Source organism: Xiphophorus couchianus, chromosome 1 (assembly GCF_001444195.1).
Source record: "Xiphophorus couchianus chromosome 1, X_couchianus-1.0, whole genome shotgun sequence".
NCBI lineage: Eukaryota > Metazoa > Chordata > Actinopteri > Cyprinodontiformes > Poeciliidae > Xiphophorus > Xiphophorus couchianus.
In genome coordinates this window covers 19,156,634-19,172,917 of record NC_040228.1, presented here as the reverse complement: position 1 = coordinate 19,172,917, position 16,284 = coordinate 19,156,634, and positions in this window count along the sequence as shown.

Below are 16,284 nucleotides of genomic sequence, written 5' to 3'. Positions count from 1 at the left end.
ATGTAGGAGAAGTCAGTCTTTTTCTGCTTTTCGTAAGACTTTAAGCCTCAGAATAAATCTTTCAATTAAGAAAGAATTGCAGAATTTTACTCAGACAGGAAATGTGGGTTAAGAAGCAGTACTGCAGGTCACTGTTACCATCAGCCAGGAACACAGAGATAAGAAAATAATCAAAAGGAATAGGCAGAGGGTAACTTCAGCTACACTGCACTGGCAGATGAGTATCCTATTTAATTATTTTGGTACGTATTCTCTCATACTTAATCTAAACCAACCAACACTCTGTGTTGGTGTGTTTTGGTTTTTGGAGACCTTTTAATCTTTTATAACCTTTCTGCTGCTGCAGTGCTAAACATGCAATAAAGTAAAAGAAGAGCATAAAAGCCCAAACTCTTTTTATCTGCAGTTTCTTATCTCTCATTAGCCATGGTCTGTGATGAGAGCCAGGGCTTTGCAAAGGGGGGATTATCTATTGAAATACGGCTTCATTTTGGAAAGACTTTATCAGCAAAGCTATTTAAATTTTGATAATGAAGAACACTGTAAATCCCCCAAGTGCATTTATACCACAGCGTACACACAGAACAACAGAGAGCAGTGGGTCGCAATCATTGTGTAATCATTCAGACAACAGCACACATACAAGTCCCTGAGCCTACAGCAGCCCCACCGCCCCAAGGCAGCCCAGCCCCCAATATTTGCTGGGCTTATGATTTGTTCTGGGATCCAAGCAATAAGTAAAGGCTTCCTCATGGCCTTGTAGCCAGATTGAATTGCAAAAAAACACATTGCACCTGGTGCAGCAAGAATGGGAAGCAGAAGGCAGCAACACTGTCTGTACACACTACCTGATGGCTGAAACCTTATTGAAAATCTGATAATGATATTTGGAGAACCTAATGGTTTTCCTCTGCAGGCGACAATCAGTCTCACTCAATTCCATTTTCATCCCACTGTCGCCCCCATCTCCCGTTCTCTTTTTCATCTTCTGCCTCTCCCTTCACAGCATGTGGCCGACAGAAATGTATGATATACAGATGCATGGCACAGTTTTAGTACCAGCGGCACCATGTCGCGTTGCCTTTGCATTTTGTTTTCAAGCAGAATTAGTCTCGGCGTTACTGAATAATCAATGAGTGTCACTGCAGGTGAAAAACACAAGTTTGCTGGCTTGTTATGTTTATTCCATTACGTTAAAATTCATCAAATGGAAAACATTTGATGAGGGATTAGAATATAGATACTTTGTCATGCTTGAAAGGGGAATTATTATTTTAAAACCTATTTCACCTCATTAAACTCATTACTCTGTTGCATTAAATTTCAATACAAGCCATGTGTTCAGAGCCTCTGCTAAAAACAAAGGTGTAATGACCCATTTTTCCCATGGAGAACATTAGATTTTCCTCTAATGAGCTCTAATCATGCCATATAGACTTTATCTTAGAGATGGGAATCCACATATAAAGCCTTGTCTATAAGCTGCTACAACAGCAGACACAAATAACACATCACCTCATTGAATGAGCTCAAGGCTCTCAACTCACACTGGCGTTTTCATTGTAACACATTCACAATAATTAACAGAGCTAAGTTTTTCATTGCGATTAATAATGGAGTAGACGATAGCGTTATTGAGCCTCACATTAAATTGCACTCATTAAATTGACTTTCCTCAACACACCAACTTGGAGTTCCATAAAGCAGGCCTGCTGAAAGGTCAGCGTGATCGTTATATAATTTAGCCGAAGAACAATTATGAAATGGTGTAATAGGAGTGTTTTCTAATGAGCGACATGAGAGTGACATCTCCCTCTCTGTGGAGCTAATCTATCTAATTGTTAAAAGATGAAGATCCACTTCAGAGATCTAGCTCAACCCAGATATGTAACTTAACCCACTTCTCAAAATTGCTGCAGCTACATAGTAATGCACTTTTCTTGTATTTGTCTTATTCATGCTGTTGTAGATTTGCATACCTCTCAAACCTACACGCTTTACTTTGATAGTTGTTTTGTGTGTTTTAAAGGGTGCCAATTAAGGTGCATCAATATAAAAATGGCAATTTAAGAAGCTGGTTGTTCCTGTTAGATATTTTTTTCTGAAAGTGACAATAATCTGAAAAAATAGTCAAAGCAAACCTACAAGCACACCCTAGGTTTCAAGCAACCCAAACTTGGTATGAATCACAAACTTTATACAAATACATATCAGATTAAATTCAAAAGTTTGTTTGCAGAAACTGAATCTGTTCAAACCAGACTGTATCCTTCTTCTCACCTCCTGAACATACAAATGAAGATTTGATTCCAAAATACCAACACTGAGCAAACAGTATCTGTCTGGGCTGGTAAAACTTGGCAACATTTAAAGGACAAATTATGTATGCATTACAAGCAACTGTCCATTTATGTAATTTGCAGCCACAATAAACAGTGCTGCACTCTTAAAAACCAGAGCTTTTTGATTCAAGCAGCAAACATGACAAAACTGTTTATCTTTTTTCTCTTTTTCTAGAGAAAAAGAAAATCCAATGTATTAGGTACATCTTTAAAGCATCACTGATGGAGTGAACTATATTTAAAGGTGCAATGCAAATAGAATTTACTAGCATATTCAATGTAATCAAATTTTTCATTTTTATTGTTTTTATTGGGACAAGATACTAGAAGTATATCTTGTACTTTTTTTTAATCTAGGAATGAATCAAATAAAGGAATCATCCAAGTATCCATTGCAATCAGAAGCTCTCCAATAAAAACATCTGAATCACACATTGATTTTGAACCACAATTCTGGATGTTAGTCCTTCCTGCTGCAGTCAGAGGTTGTGCTTAAAATTTTAAGGACTTGATCTCGTCAGCACCTGGAGCTCCATGTGGGGAATATGTTTCTCTATCTCTTTGATCACTTCTACACCTGCTGTGTTTGTGACTGAAGGGAGAAAAACTGTGTTGTGATGCATAAGCAGGTGCAAACTGCTTGCATCTGCTGGACCTGATGAATTTGTGAGTCAGGCACAGAAATAAAGCATAAATAAATAATAAATGTAAAATGTGCAAAAACAGAAGTAATTTGCATCGCTTTGTGAATTTGCCGCAGAATTCTAAGCAAACTTATGTAAATCATGCATGCATAATTGAGCTACAAACTCAGCTTCTTTTTTTGCATTTTAGAATTATAAAAGGTAATATTTACATTTAAGTTTTCTTAAATAATAATGTACAGAGGGTGGGCATGTTGCTTTTGAATTTGAGTGTGAAATATTTGCAAAATTAAGGATTATTTCAGTTGCCATTACACTAGACAAAGAAGTAAAAACTACTAATGAAGCTAAAATATTATACAAAATAATGGGGATATATGAGTATTTTTGCTGCAAACTGTTGTAGGATACATTAGTGCATTTTGAGTTATACTCTACTTGTGCATAATTATTCAATTAATTTGTCTTATGTATTCAGATATATCATTCAAAGAGTTTACTTACCAATCAAACAGAAACATGTACTGTATATATATATATATATATATATATATATATATATATATATATATAGAGAGAGAGAGAGAGAGAGAGAGAGAGAATATAATGCATTTTATTCTATTCTCTCTAAGTGTGTTTCAATAAACAGCTGTTGTCTGAACACTTCATTTGAAAAACAAATCACCTCTGTCTGATTTTATCATTTAAGCCTTCTAATTAAAGTGGAGCCTTTTTTAAACTGTTGTGATCTAAAGAAAGTTGTTCATGTTTTTAACAACCAACCACTGAAATGCTTTCTATGTCGGTGCCGCCCCAGTCATTTCTGAGTCCCCTCCAACTCGTTAAGAATGCAGCAGCTCACCTTTTAACTCACACTCCCAGAGGGGGGAATACATTTCAAACTATTAATATTTGCTTTAAAACCTCTTAACAGCAGCTACTGATCCGCATTAAGCCCCCGAGGTCAGACAGTCAACATTTACTTTTAGTTATACAGGCAAAGTACATATGTTAGGATATAGTTCTGTGGCAGCAGCTTGATTCTAGAATTAGCTTCCACAAGATTTTTGATCTAAAGCTGAACGTTTTAGAACTCAAGACTGCTTTTACGCAGGCTCGCTTTTAATACTTAAAAATGTGGTGGCAATTCTGGTTTTAGCTAGGTTATTCAATTTTTGTTTTATCAATCTTGCATTTTTTCTAGATTTTTTCACATACAGTACAGACCAAAAGTTTGGACACACCTTTTAATCCAATGAGTTTCCTTTATTTTCATGACTATTGACATTGTAGATTCACACTGAAGGCATCAAAACTATGAATAACACATGTGGAAATATACACTGAACAAAAAAGTGTAAAACAACTGAAAATACCCCTTATATTCTAGTTTCTTCAAAGTAGCAACCTTTTGCTGTGATTACTGCTTTGCACACACTCTGCATTTTCTTGATGAGCTTCAAGAGGTAGTCACCTGAAATGGTTTTCACTTCATAGGTGTGCCCTGTCAGGTTAATAAGTGGGATTTCTTGACTTATAAATAGTCATGAAAATAAAGAAAACCCATTGAATTAGAAGGTGTGTCCAAACTTTTGGTCTGTACTGTATGTATTTTATTAAACACTTTAGTCATTAACATTGCGAATGTGTAAAAGAAAATATCACCACATAAATAAATGATGACCCATGGTGAAATCACATTATTGCAGCAGTGACTGTAAAAAAGCTTACCTGGCTAGGAAACCTTCTGCTCTCCAAGGTTTCACCACTGCCTGTTTCCATTTCCTGTAGGTGAAAAAAATCCCCAGTAAACTAAAACTCTTTCTCCTTCTCCCTCTTTGTCAAAGCCTAAAGTCTCCAACGCAAGCAAGGACAGAGTCTCCTAAGAGGAAAATTCGTGAAACAACATATCAGGTAAACATTTTCTTTATGTCTGAAGAAAACATGAAGAAAGATAGTTGTCTTGTCTACCATTCATTATCCTCTCTCTTGTGCAGAGTTTGACCAGAAGTTGCCCCCAAAAAACACCAATGTTCTTGCTTGTGCATTTTCCTTATTATCATTGTGAATAAAGAGTGTTTTACAATTTCATGGTTTCTGATTTGGATCCAGAATGTAATAAGAACATTATACAAATTCGGAGACCTAATCTCCATGAAAGCGTCACTTTCTTTAAAATCTTAGGCTCTCACCCAGATACCAGGACTGTAGTCCAGTTCTGTCCCCGTCTCCTACTCTCCAATGAAGGAGTCTCAGCCTATTTCCTTGATAAACTGTCTCAGTTGCTCTAAGGAATTAAAGAAGGCAACAGGGGTTTCTCTCCAGCTGACTCGGATGAAACAATTCTTTCGAGTCTCAGCCAGAATCACATCACAATATAGTAGCTGATATATTAAAACGTTGAGTCGAGTCAAGGGACATTAACAAGTTGATCATAAGAAAATTGTCTTTTTGTAATGAAAAATCTTGTCTTTCTCAGAAAAACTTGCAGGTAAAACGGTTTAAGAAGTAAATCAAGGAACAGGCTTTAGGAATAGTGTTGGTAGATGATCTTAACAAGAAATCAAATTAGACTGCAGTGTGGAGCAGCCTATCTTGATGAAAGCAGAATTTCACATATCTCACCTGTTCTTATGGTTCTTGTTCCTCTTCTTATAAGACTTTGGGGGGTTTGGTGAGTTTCTTTTTTGACTTCTGTCTTCTCGAATTGTCTGCCAGGTTGCCCTAAAGAAAATAAGACATGAGCGCACAATGACATACATATCACAAGGCAATTTGCATAATATGTTGATGCAGTGGTCAAACATTTGAGTCATAATCTTCAATTAATTTTAATTAAGCTTGGAGATTTCCACACAGAATCCTAAACTGCAATCTCAGCTCACCAAACTCATCAAAAGTAATACTTTACACCTTACAAATGATAGAATAGAATAGAATTCAACTTTATTGTCATTGCACAAGTACAAGCAACGAGATGTACAGTAGTTTGCATCTATCCAGAAGTGCTCTACGAGATATAAATATTTATTTACAGATGTACAAGACTATGTATGTATGGACTATAAGGGGTTATATCAAAGAGATATAGATATTGTGTATAAATATAAATATGGGAGCTATATGCACAGATTATACAAGAATATTAGGGAATGGATTATATATGTATATAATATAATACAAGATAATGATTGTGTTACCATTGTAACACAATCATTGTTAAAATGACTTTATACATTAATTTCATAATCATTGAAGGACAGTGAATTAGTTCAACTGCACAACAAAGTAATCAATGCTACAATAGCTCTAAAATAATATAAAATGCCCAGCTTTCTCTGTTTGCACATGTACTCTTTGTGAATTACTGCCAGCCACAATCAATCTCCAGGCCTTAGCTGTACGTCTCCTAATGAAAACAATAAACTCCCTGCAAGGTGCAATTAGAAAGAACATTGTGATTAACCTAAAGGAGGAATCGAAAGCTTCACAACTGAAGGCAGCCTATTGCTACACTGCCTGATTGATTGGATACATTTTGGTCCCAGACAACATCAGAAACCTAAAAGAAAACTTGTGCTGATTTATATTCTAAATGCCAGGCTGAATATAAAGTTGATTCCCTCCACCGTTTGATGGAACATTCAGTGGACATCCTTGTTTATTTCAGGGGAATTATGCAGAAGTAAATTTTCCAGAAACGATTTCAGACTGAGTGGGGTGAACATTAGCAAATAAAATTGTCTTTGCATAGTGAGTCTCTGTTGGGAATCATTGGACAGTCCTTTTCTGAAAATAAATGAAAAGCTGATACAAAATTTCATCTTACACCGGCAGCAGCCTTTGCAGTCAAGCTGCTCTTTGCAAATGTAATGGGTACAGTTTAGAAATGCACAAACCTGATTTACGGTTTTAAAAAAAAAGCTGCTTGCAATTCTATGCTCTGGCTTTATACACTCACCAGCAAACTGTTGTCAGCTCATTTTCCTTAAGTCTTCTTCTTCAGAAACAACTTGAGTAATGTTGTTTGAGACCAATAAAATGTGACAATTTTATTCAATCAAGCATATGCGTCTCATAGGAATGGATCATGCTGATTGCAGATATTTCAGTGGTTCCTGGTAATGGCGTCTGTGGTTAAAGTAGGTCAGCTTGTAAACATTAATCTACCTACAGTATCATTCAGTACTGCACACACACAAAAAAATGGGACTACAACTAGGTACAACACATATACAGATCCAGGTATATGTATCTTTATATATATATTTTTTCCCCCTTTCCTCGACAACCTCTCATAGTATAAAATACACGGTTTCTAAAAGTGGGACACAAAGAGAAACAGAAACATGATGAAAGTTCAAAGACATCTGAGCCCACATGAGCGGTTCTTTGAAGTATAGCACAAAGTTGGGAATAGTTCCAGATGACCAACTATCTCCTTTACAAGCTCCGGTACTCAATAGCTCCATGATTAAAGCCAGTCGAGTCTATTGATTGAAAAGGCAGGAGAAAACGTCCTGAACCTCTCTCCTCCCCAGTCTCCGCTCCTCCGTCTATGAAAGTGGCGGAAAACCCTGACCATGTCCAGGCAATTTGGGTGAAGTGGGCCTGTCCTGTTGCACTCACTGACTCTGGCCATGCTCTGTTACCTCATCTCATCAGGTCCGAAAGTATTTGTGCTCGTAGCTCCTGAGAAAGTGGCCACGAGTTAAATTGAGTTACCTGCTCGGAGATGGTTTCATTTTCCACGGATGGCCCCGGAGATCCTTGATGGACCCGCAAACTGCTCATCACCCAACATGTCCCCGAGTGTCTGTCTGAGCAGAGAGCAGTGACATAGTGGCAGCGGCGGCGTGGCTCAGGTGGCGCAGAAAGGAACGCTGACGGATCCATCACAGTTTCCCAAAGTTGGAGTGCAGACATATAAGAAATACACTGATATTCCCATCTTTCATCTGTGTGAAACAAACACTTTTTTCCCCTTTATGCTATGTTTAATTTTTTCTTCTTATAAACTTTGACTAAAGTTTTCTTTTCAGCTTTAATTGGAATTAAAATTAAAGTAAACATTTTCAATTGCATGTCGGATGAGTCCAATTAAAAAATTCCCTAAATAATGAATAATTTTATACCTATAATTTACATATGACACTCATTTTATGTGTGTGATTTTTATTGACAGCACCGGTCACAAAGCTACGTGCACTTATCTTCAATGTCACTAAACTTAATATATACAGTTTTTTATATACAGTTTATTTTTATATTCTTATTTTTTACTCATATATATTTGCTTTGGTCTAACTGGACTCTGAGTACATAATTTAATTTCACCTCATGTACTACATGTGCTATGAATGACAAAAAAGTCTCCTTGAACCCTGAACCTTACATGCCCATAATATTTGGAAAAATGTAATTTAGCAAGTTTTAAAAAAAAGAAACATACACTTCTTATAACCATCAACAGTCTTCTGGTTTAATTCTTGCATCAAGCTTCTTATCAGTACTGTTAGAGCTCATTTAAACTGGTTAGTTAGCATATATTTACGGCAGGTTTCAGGTGATACTTGTTGAAGAAGCTCATTATTAGCACACACTTTACATTACAAAACAAATTATTGATGTGTATTAGAGATCACTGTATTTTTGGAACAAAGTTATAACCATCTAGCTGTTGATACGGGATGTAGTAAAACAAATGAAGGATAAAGTCCTTTTTAATTATTATATGTATTTTGTGCAGTTCACCAGCACCAAAAACAGTCCTTTCATCACCACTAAGCTTAACTGTTGGTAAGATGTTGTTTGGTATTATTATATTTTTCCCTCCTCCAAACATGCTTCATGTCATTGTGACCCAAGGGGCTCATTCTATGTCTTGTCTGATCATAAAAGAAGATACTTGGCAGGTCCATGTTGGCAGCAGCAAATTTCAGTCGAGCTTGAAGGTGTTGCTTTTGGAACAGATGCGTCTTTCTTGGTCTGCAGGTGACAGTTTGCCTCGAAAAACTGAACATTTGATACAGCTGGGTGCTTCAGCGGGACAATGATCTCAAATAAAACAGTAAATCTGGCTTTGGAATGGATAAAGTCGAATAAGGTTCTATAGGGGCCCTGATCTATAAAAAATGTTATATGAGCAATGCTTAAAAATTGGGGACAGGGCAAGAAGCCAGGGAGTTTAAACAAGCTCTACTATTTTCTATCAAATATCTGGCTGGAGTTATGCCAGATGTGCATTAATGGCAATAAAAAGTGTGTAGTTTCTTTACAATTTACTAAGGGGTAACATTCCAAAAAAATAGTTGGGATTGTAAGTATATATTTGACCCCATGTCATTGTTATTCTATGTAAATTAGAGAAAATTCATTATAATCTAACGTGTGCATCCAATTGTGTTTTTAGTTATAAAAATGTATTGTTTTAAAACCATTTCAACTTGAAAATAGAACGATTCAAATGCCTCATTTAGCACCCCAAATTGATATGCCATTCATAGGCGAAGTATGTAAACTTTAGACTAGAACTACACGTTTTCTAACATATGTGAATACACTTTAAGTTTTATGAACAGGAAACAGAAACTTGGTTAATGTTTTGACTGTGACCACAAGGCAGAAGATTACAAGAAGGGAAGAGAGGTGTAAACAACCGACACGAGGAGATGAAGAATCTACAGGATAAATGTAAATAGGAAAGCAAATGATTAGAGGAGAAGAAGACAGGCACAAAAGATGAAAACAGAGAAAAGATTTCGTAGATGAGCAGGGAGGAGGGAAAGGAGACTAGACTAGCCATGTGAATGGACAGAAGAGCAGGAGATAAAAAAATAAGAGGAATGTAAGTATGAAGGAGATGAGAGGATAACAGATAAAAGAGCAGAGAAAGAGTTGACAGCCTTCCACCCCACAGTCACATCACGCAATTTACTATTTTCTGGTCCATAATGTTTTATGGGACGAGCACTGATAGCACAGTAGTCAGTAGCGATCTCATTTCACAAGCCATATCCTTCAGTAATGTGAACACAAAGAGAGAGGCAGGGCCATTAGCAGCGTCCAGCGCTCATCTACTGCCGCTAATGCATAATTGGCTTCCATGGAAGGAAGCAAGAAAGGATAAACAGCAAGCAATCATATTAACTCCTGTGAATCCTAATTGAAATCCGTTAACAATCAACAGAGATAATAGAGGCTAAAGAGATGTGGGGCAGCCGCTACCCCGAGCCCTCAGCTCTGCATGCCTCTATAGATGAGCTGATAAATGTGAAAACATGAGCTCGGATTCTAATCAAGAGTTATGCTTGTGGCTCGTGGGTCATGTAAAAGCCAGAAAGCAAACATTTGAACATCTACATCAGATTTGACTCATGTCTGAGATTTCAATCATTATTTTATTACTTCTGGCTGGAGAGCAGAGACTGATAACTCGGATCTGCAAGCAAGATGAGTTTGTACATACTGAATACAGTAGCACTTCCAATAAAATGTAATAATTGCTAAGATCATAGAACTAAGATTATTATCATGTAAAATACCTGATAGTAACAGCTAGTAATAACATTGTTATAATGTTTGATATCTAAAGCTATTTGGTAATGAAATGTAACACTATAGAGCATAAACTTTTACAAATTTATCATAAAAATGTCATCTAAGTTACAGCACAGAGCAAACATGTTAAACCACCTCTAATTTCTTTATAAAGATTTTTATCTCCATTTCTATAGCTCTATCACTTCGACCTTGTATCTGGCAAGAAACAAGTAGTGGAATGTGAATGGAAAACAAAAGAAGCATGACTGGGTTTAGAAAAGCAATCTGCGGCAGATGAACAGTGTATAAAACCGGGCACATTATGTTCCAGCCTTTGGTCACCTTTGGTCTTTTTCAGAAAATTCACCCAAATTAATTTGTAATAAATCATCTTTGCAACATGCTTCCATCAACAACTTAATAACAGTCAATACTTTGGTAATAACATAGAACTACAGCAATAATTAATTGATTAATAGTTTGAGGGCTGAGGTAGTTTGATGGTAAAATCTGAAACTCTGCTAACATTTACCTGACAGAGAATTGTTGCATGATACATCTATACATTTCCCAATTGTGTCAATATATGGTTATAAATTGCTCTGAGTCACAAAGATGAAGAATGTTGGCTTCAAATTTGAAGAAAAGAAAAAAATATCAAGAACTGCATCTTTATCATTTGGTTCTTGCTACTTTTATGTTAATTTTTTCTAAAATGTACATTGTAATGTTTATTATAAAAAAACATTAGCAACCGAATAGCTGCTGTAATATCAGTAAGCTTAGTCCCCCATTATCCATGTGTGAACCAAATTTTACTTTTGGAACACTGATGTCATACGTCCTGTTACTAAGTGTCAATTACACAAAAATAATTTGTGTTACTTACATAATATTAAGAAATTATCTAAACAAGTACCTACAACTACCTATAACAGCTGATCTGGTGACATTATTAGGATTTAAAATATATTTCTATTTGAAAATGTAAGTTTTACATCTCAGACTGATTTTAATGCTAACATGGTAAGGTTATTTATGGTTAGAGTGCTCATTCATCTCGTGGCTCCTCTTGAACCTACAGAATCAGTGACTTGTGATGTATCTAGGGAGAGTTGTGAGATGGCTTTGAGTCAAATCTCTCAGTGATAAAAAGCTCTCTCTGTACAAGGGGTCACATGCTGACCTAAAACTGATATCTGATTGACCTCACTTCAGATTTAAAGTGAAGCAGGTCCTTAAAAAGCACCAGTTCTGGAGTCATGTGTAATTGGTATCTTTAAGTTATCTGATGGTATTTGGTATAGTTTTATATTTTGTTAACTTCTGAGTGTATGTATTTTTTTCTTTATTGTTTGCTGTTAATGCCAGTTGCTATTTTGGTATTTAGATGTTGCAAGATTTTCAGACTTTCTGCTAACGAGCTATAACTTCATTGTACTACCATATTTTTAAAAGCTGTTACTCAGTAGCCAACATAACATTGCAACCCATTTCTGCCAGTTCATTACATTCCCAGTATTGTATTACTTAAAAAATATTAGTACATTGTTATCTATTACCAAGTTATTAATCAGTTGTTACTAAGCTGTTACAAACCTTTACTGTGAGGTAATTATTACTTCCACCATTTAAACCCACGGATTAATATTAAGTTTACTAGCCTCTGCAATACTAACTTTATGTGTGAATAAGTGCTTGGATGGCTTTGTCTTTGCTTTCTGTTGTGTGTATCACTTTAATTCCCTGTGATTGGCAACTTGTTCAGGATGTACCGTTCCTCTCAGTCACTAAGGGCTGCAGATAGTCGCTATTCATCCCTAAGTAACTCCCTAAGATTACCAAAGTGTGAGAAATGGATGGCGGAAAAAAAAACTTGACTCCTTTGGAAACCAAGTACAAAGAATTAAGACATGATGTAAAATGTAGGAAGATGATCATGTAAGACTTTTACACAGTATTGTAGCTATTGCAGAGGAAAAAAAGGACTCCACTAGTCACAGGGCTATTTCATATTCATACTGCCATTGGGTCTAAACTTTGATTTTGAATCCAGGTGTTTGATATTGTTTTGCAAGCTCTTTCAGTTATTAAATCTTGCTGCTATGTATTAATTTAGTGTGTCGGTTAGCTCTGCTCTTTACACCTAGTGTTTTATTGTTGCAATATTTGGAATAAAAGAGATCACTAAATCATAATGATTCAAATGGAGCCTTAAACCACTAGATGGTGTGGTTGTCTCTTCTCATTTACTGTACTAAGCAGCACATTCATGAGCTGGGCTTGAGTAGAGAACCTGGAGATGGAATCATATTGTGTGTCAGTCTAGAGTGCATTGTGTGCCACAAATATTATGCAACATATACAGACCAAAATCCATCCAAGATTTGGGGGTTTGAGGGTTGGATTTTCTCAGATAGTGCAATGCAATCAACATGAATGCAGAGCATGTGGTGCTACTGAGCAGTGATTTGTGACAAGCAAACATTCACATTCTGCTTGAAACTCTCTTTTTTTTTTTTAGAACAAAAGCTCATCCAGACTGAAAATTGACTGAGGGAAGGAAGAGAAAAACAACTAAGCTGAGTGAATCTTTATCCAGACACTGACTCATTCATATTTTAAACTCTGGCTGCAAGCCCTGCTGACAAAACACTGTAGAAAGAGAAAAAGAATAAGAGCTTAACAAATGTGCACTTGATCAGGTTCAAAGGTTCACAATGGGCAGAGAGCGGCTGTGGTGATGTCACACCTCCAGGGGCTGCAAAGCTGCTGTGAAGTTACAAAAATTGTATCAGAAATGACCAAAGATGTTTATTTTCCACATATTTCTCAGCTAACATTTCTGAAGTTAGTTCCTAAAATAATATTGCTTTGATATATTTACACATTTCTTTTCCTCTTAAAGATATGTTTTCTCAGTTTTTTGTGTTTTATCTCATAGTGTTTGCCTTTTTTTTTTTCTTTCTGACACCTCCCGTCATGTCATTTGCCAGTAAAAATAAAAGGTGAAAGAAAAAGCTTGTCTTCTAAATTGTAAACAGTACTTTCAAACAAATAAACATAACATAGTAAATCTCTGCATGATTTTGTTCTACAAAAAGTACTCTGTGTGTCTAAGAGCGTAAAAGTTTATAGAATTGACTGTGTGCTTTGCCATTTCTCAAGGGCAAGATAAGAGCAAGCATTTCCCTGTGTTACAGACTATATTTTCTTTCCAACCTCTCTCCCTCTTCTGCAGCAGATGGTTAAAAGAAAATCGCTTTCTGCTGGAGGCGGGATGCAGCGAGGTCAGGATTTAAGCTTGGAAGTCCACTCTGAACCTGACTGACTAGGACTGTTCTGCATACACTGAGTCTAATCAAATATATGAGGAAGGCCGGATTTGCGAAGCTGCTTGATGCAAAGATACTGATTAGATTAGGGATTTTTCACAACAGCAGGCTGGAGTTACACCACAGAGCCCATCAACACACACATAGGCCGGAAGACGCAGAAGCAAACAGGGCCTTGCAAAAGATCTGCAGAACAATCCACAAATGAAAGAGGAGGAAGGATCTGTTGATGCTACAATCCAAGCAAACCTTATTCAGACAGAATACACAATGCCTTGCAAAATCCTGTAAGCTCTTTGAACTGTTCCATATTGTGTCCCTCTGCAACCACAGACTTCAATACATCTTATTAGGATTTGTTGTGATAAAACAAAACAAAGTAGTGGATAATTGTGAGGAGGTAGGGAAATGAGCCATAATTTAATTTTTTTTATAAAATAACAGCCGATGAGGAAAAAATATTGACCATTTTAAGCGCAATAAAGCCAATTAAAGCCGCAAATGGCGTCGTACGGCACTTGCAGCTCAGCACCACTCCGCCATGGCGACCACAAGGGTTCCAGCACCGCCGCCCGCAGATGCTCTCACGCAGTTCCCAGACCTGTCCGCAAGGCGATACACACTGATGTGATCAGCAGTGCTCCTGATGATGCACCAAAACTCTGGTGCAGATCGGCTGTTGTGGTGAGGAGATATAGGTGATGGAATAACCTAGGGGGCGCAATGGAGTCAAATTACAATTCAATGATTTTGGGCTCTTTAGAGGTGAACAAAGGTCATACATATCCAGTTTGGTGCAAATCGGATGATGCCTGTGTGATTTAGAGATGACCATAGGCATGTGGCGAGGGATTGAAATTCGCCATTCTGCCACGCCCACATGGTTCAGGCAGCAGCCAGCATCGACAGAGTTCATCATCATGTCATGTCAGTTAGCACAGGATTAAACTCAAATGAATCATAGAGTAAAAGTAAGACATCCAGTAGGAAAAAACAGGTGACTTCCTGTTGGAGGAGGGCAGGCCTAAGGTGATGTCATCAATTGACCATGTAAATGTGATGAAGGCTGGTCTGTAATGAGACATAGAAAGTCTGATGCAGCTGTAACTGTATAAGGCAGTTATTGCACAATGATGTTGTATGGCGAAGAGTCAGACTTTGACACTAATCCACGTTTACATGCTTTGATGTACGAAAAATCCTATGATAACTTTTGACCTTCAATGTCTCAAGAGTATGCTGAGTGATTTTGAAGTCTGTATCTCAAAAGCTGTAGGACGAGTTCAATCAGATGTGGCGTCTACAAAAAAGAGGAAATGGCAGCTTTGATCAAAAATGGCCGACTTCCTGTTGGGTTTGGACCATGGCTCCATGATACTTTTTTGTAAGTCCTGACAAGACACATATGTGTACCAAGTTTCATAATTGTGGGTTAAAGCATTGCTTGGGGCTTATCATTTAAAATATTCTCGGGGGCACTGTAGAGAAATTAGGCCACGCCCACCAATGATTGTTATGGATTCCTGTCTGTGAGTGGATAAGGATCCATCCCAGTGAGTTTGGTGCAGCTCAGCTTGAAACTGTGGAATTTAGATCCAAACATATGGCAATGGCGTTACAGGTCACTTCGCCACGCCTACCTGCTCCATCGAAACTGGTCAGTGTTGGAATCTACGTCACACTAACATGTCATCTGTCTCTGGACACAGAGACAGATGACCTAATCAAAAAGGTCTAAGACCTCTTTGATTAGGTCAAGGAGGTCAGATTGCGACTGTTCACAGTAAAACACGACACTTCCTGTTCTCAGGGGGCATGGCTTAAGTGATGTCATTATTTGACCATTGGGTATTGTAGGACAACCGATGATGATCAAGCACTAAACGTTTGGTGGTGTTTTTCTGTAGGAGATATAACAATTCTGTGTTTTATGGTGAGTAGGCGAACTTTGACCCCTGTTAACACCCCTTCAGCATGCACAAAAACTCACCACTTCATAACTTTTAATCGGCCACCCTTTATGAACAATCTGACCAAGTTTGATCAAAATCCCTAGGAGGAGTTCGATCAAATGCGAAGGCTGTAAACGGCCAAAATAGGGTCAAAATAAGAATTTCAATCCAAAATGGCCAACTTCCTGTTTGACTTGCACTATGACATTAATTGTGCATCTTGGGGAGCTCTACAAGTGTACCAAATTTCATGCCTCTACGATGAAGTAAAGTCATAGCAGAGGGTATTTTGAAAATTTCCAAGTGGCGCTGTTGAGCCGTTTCTTTTGCGACCTTAAAACACGTAAATTACATACAGGCTTGACACATCCGCAAAGTTTAGTGAGTTTTTGAATATGATAAACCCCCCCAAAAGCCAATTAATTTGCGCCAAGAAAAAAAAGAAAAAGAAACAGTACAATTACAACAG